The sequence below is a fragment of the Chanos chanos genome, chromosome 6 (assembly GCF_902362185.1).
Source record: "Chanos chanos chromosome 6, fChaCha1.1, whole genome shotgun sequence".
Taxonomy (NCBI): Eukaryota; Metazoa; Chordata; class Actinopteri; order Gonorynchiformes; family Chanidae; genus Chanos; species Chanos chanos.
In genome coordinates this window covers 25,174,946-25,179,557 of record NC_044500.1, presented here as the reverse complement: position 1 = coordinate 25,179,557, position 4,612 = coordinate 25,174,946, and the positions used below count along the sequence as shown (strand labels likewise).

Sequence of the window (4,612 nt, the reverse complement as noted above, 5' to 3'; positions counted from 1 at the left end):
ACACACATTTAAGGCCCGCCCCTCCACCCTCCCCCATGAAAGATATGTGCATAAGTCATCAGCAGCAGCGTGAAATATTTGTTTTGCTAAATATGGAGAGAAATACTGCACAGGAATTTTTTAAATGAACTTTCCTGTTGCTTGGCTATATCAGACTGGGACAGTTTCCATCAGCCCAGATCTGGCAGTATCTGATAAAGATTTGATTTTTCATTTGCTTTTTGGAAAGGCTAACAACATTCAGAAGCATCTCACTCTTTACACAACACATGGCTGTTAAATAAATAAACAAAAACAAATAAATAATCCCATTACAGAGTGTCCCTTTAAAACACATGAAACAGTTACAGAGGAGCTTCATCCAAAGACAGCATGCTAACCACAGTTACAAAGACCAGATGAAGTAGGAACAGACTTGAAATGCCATGTTCTTTATCAGAGTGCTCAACTACCAGAAACCCAAACACATGCCCTCATCTCTCTTCAGCAGCTACACACCGATGCAGACAGCACAACACAATCGACATTCTCTCATCTTATTTGTCTGGACAAAATCAAAGCAACATGAGGGTCGACAGTATTCATATCAGCACTTTTCCGAGTAAACCCCTATTACAAGTCTCTATGTGACTTCATTACCTTCACAGAGAAGAGAAGCTGTGAATTAGATCAGTGCCTTTCCACTCATTGCATTAAGTGGCATGTCAGAGTCGACTGTAATCGGAGACAGTGTTTTAAACCATCCATGTAGTGACATGTGGTGTGTAAGATCTCTGACCACATTTCCTCTTCCCGTAGGGGTTAAAGTTCAGGTGCAAGTGCCACACACTCCTATATCATTCAGCGAATCAGCTATACATGTTCCCACAAGCTTCCTGTCGACTCCGGCTAATCATTCTCTGGCAACCTCATGCCTCATTCCTGAAACTCACCTCCACTCCCGGTGAGTGTGTGTGTGTGTGTGTGTATAAAGGTCAAACAGCAGCTGAGCAAACACACACAGACGGGGTGCAGAGACAGTGTGAAGTTCACTGAGTCAATGCTGACACACAGAAGCTCCCCTGTCAATCACAGCAATGCATCTTTAAAACACCACACCATTCACACTATCACAAACCGCCTCTAAAACAACACACCATTCACACTATCACAAACTGCCTCTAAAACAACACATCATTATCATCATCACAAACTGCCTCTAAAACACCACACCATTCACACTATCACAGACTGCCTCTAAAACAACACACCATTCACACTATCACAAACTGCCTCTAAAACAACACATCATTCACACTATCACAAACTGCCTCTAAAACAACACATCATTATCATCATGACAAACCTCCTCTAAAACAACACACCATTCACACCATCACAAACTGCCTCTAAAACACCACACCATTCCACACCATTCACTGCCTCTAAAACAACACATCATTATCATCATCACAAACCTCCTCTAAAACAATACACCATTCACACCATCACAAACTGATGTTATAACAACACACCACTCACACCATCACAAACAGCCTTTAAAACAACACCATCACTAACAAAACTGACTCCATCATATCCCACACATACAACTTCATTTATACCATCACACAAACACCTCTACATTACCATGAGCTGCTCATCCCTCAGGTCAGCACAGAAAAGTCAAAATGACTTCCAGACACAAAGGTCACGACTTACTGTTATTAGACTGAGTCATTTTAAAAAGCTATACTACTCTCTACTCCAACTACACAAGGTCCACTTTGTATACTGGGAAATAAGGTCAAAGAAACTCTGTATGTTTTTCACTGCAAACATTAGCCACCGTGATGGCTTGGTACACACCTCCACCAGTCAAATGACAGAAAAAAGCAGAGATGTGATCACAGTCTCCATGGAAGCCTGTGGAAAGTGGGCTGGGTGGGGAGAGCTGGACAGGGCTCTCTGTGTGTTTACTCCGAGAGAGCACGTGCCTGGGGACAGACTGGCAAAGGCCTGAGTAATGTGTAGTGTTTGGAGTGCCTGTAATTTGTCCTTAAGGTTCCTCTGTAATAAAACAGCATTAAGAACACAACACAGGCCCACTGTTTGTCTGCTGTAGCAGAAACACATCTCCAAAAGCACTACAAACACTCCCACGATGTTCACTTCAATGTTAAATTAGATAGAAAAAATGGAGATAGGAAACAGCTGTTCACGTGGTGGTGTGCACATAAAAAGAAAAACACACACACACAAAAAAACGTGTTGTGACCAATGACTATAATACAAGGTAATGAAAACTGCCAGCAAACACATTTAAACTGTACTCTAAACAGTTCTAGATTGTCATTGCTGCATTACAGTTTCATACCTATCAAATCATACTGTGTTCTAGATTCCCATAGTATTCTAATTCACATTTTAGACCCATTCCATTTTTAAGCAGTCACTGCTACTATGACTCCAGTAAGATAATAAAATGCCATACAAGAAAGAAAGACAGAGTGCGCACGTACACACACACACACACACAGACACAGACACACCTCTACAAACACTTCTGGCAACCACAGAGTGACCACATGTTTCTCTCTCTCACCCTCCACCTTCCTGTCCTACTCACGCCTGGGAAAAATATACAGAGAAAGAGGGAGGAGAGATCAACTAAATTCCCAGATCAGATTACTCCAAAATAATCAAAACAGTGGGCTCTGTCTGTGAGTGTCTGTGTGTATTTGTGAGAGTGTGTGTGTGTGTGTGAGAGAGAGAGAGAGAGAGAGAGAGAGAGAGAGAAAAGAGAGAAAGAGAGAGAGAGAGAAAAGAGAGAAAGAGAGAGAGAAGGAGCCCTAGAGAGTGAAGGAGGGCGTAGCACACTGACAGCTACAGTAAGGACTGTGAGGAATCAGGCACCAGTTTACATAACCAAGGTCAGAGAGAGAGAGAGAGAGGGGGGGGGGGGGGGGGGAGAGAGAGAGAGAGAGAGAGAACCGTCTCTTGTCAGCTCTTGTCTGGGCCAAAACGAGTGATGAAAGAGAGGAGCACAAGCGCAAACCAAAGGAAGAGAAATATGAAAACAAATGGCTAAATACTACTGTTGGGAGCCCCCCTCCTTCAGAAGCTGGAGTGGAATAATTGAAAGCAGGCATCCACACTGGGAATAGCTACTGAAGCAGCATATGGTTGTGGGTAGGGAAACAGATTGGCCAGCCCAGTGCTGTAGGCCTAGGGCAATGAGTGTGTGATGCAATAAGTCCTGCATAGGGACATTTAAAAAGGTATTAACCCATGGAACTTCTCTCTATGGGTTCAGACATATACATCACCTTAAGCCAAAATAAGAACATATCCGCAGCAGTGTGTCCTCCATAAAACCGCTTGCTACCAGCATGTAACAAGTTTGTGAACACAACACTAAGAAAAGAGCCAGCAAACAGCTTTCCAACCTTTCAGCTTAACTGATGGTGCCTGTGGAAAACCAGCAAACCCCTCAACATGGAGCTCTGTTTCTCACCTCTGAAGATATGAGCAGGATACTGGTCTTTTGTTTCCAAAAGCTGCCAGAGGAAGGAATGATGTGATCAGACCTGGAGATGAACAGAAAGAAAAGTCGTTCAAAAATGGAGGAACGGAAAATAGGAAGACCTGTTTAATCTGAAGCCCCTGGCTTGAAACAGGCTGCTACTGAACAGAAGAACTTGCTTTAAAAAACCCCCACACTGAACCTTAATTCATGTATAAAGGGCAACGTACAGTTCTATATTCATTCCCCATGCTCAGATTCTTTATTGCAAAGACCAACCTATCATTATACAGCGCAAATGATCTCCACCGGCATTCAGAAATGCATGACGTAATTATCCTCAATTTACAGAGAAACAGCTTCAGAATCTTTGCGCTCTGACAAGTCTATACTGTTTGAAGCTGCAATGAGAGCTCAAAATTGGAGGTTTGATGTGCCAGCAGTGTAATTTTAGGTTATTTGGGTTTTAAGGTTTATGTTACAACTTAGAGGTTCTTTCATCGCTAAAGCATTATCTAACCAGTCAGCATGATAACATAGCAGTAAAGGATGTAACTCAAACACAGACATCAAGAATAACAAATCCAAGTTTTTTAGCTTTATTATTTTTAACCACCAGTCTTCTTATTCCATAAGCTTGATTAGTCTACACCAACTCGTCCATTCGTGGTCTCATTACTCAAAAGTAAAGCACGGGCAAACAGTGTGACGAGAGACGCCAAAGATGAGAGCAAATGAAAGAAAACAGACGACAGACGGAGGATCAGGACACGCTGAAGCATGGCTTACTCTCACTCTCTAACCACTCACACAGTCTACTACCTGTAGCTGTACGTTCCATGTGAGTGAGATGTCTTCTAATGAGCTTCCTGAAATAATGACAAGCATCTTAAAAAATACAACAACAAAAAAAAAACAGACATACTAAATATACATGAACAAACATGCCAGCACCTAGAATTCTAACTCAGCGATCTCTACCACTACACGGCTGAAAGAGAACCGAGTGCTACGAATGAAGGTGTACACTGGGTTCACTGTAAAAATAAGCCATATGTGAGCCATATAGAGGTGTTACAGAGGACTTTGATGAGTGAATTAGATTGA

At 42.3% G+C, this 4,612-nt stretch overlaps 1 protein-coding gene across 1 annotated transcript in view; it reads right to left on the bottom strand.

Moving 5' to 3' along the window:
* Positions 1-3,569, bottom strand: part of plxnb1b (plexin b1b) — a 59,116-nt gene extending 55,547 nt beyond the window's left edge. Inside the window, exon 1 of the mRNA XM_030776629.1 lies at positions 3,497-3,569. The gene's annotated coding sequence lies outside the window, so the exon portion shown is untranslated. The remainder of the gene's footprint in view (positions 1-3,496) is intronic.
* Between the last annotated feature and the right edge of the window lie 1,043 nt (positions 3,570-4,612).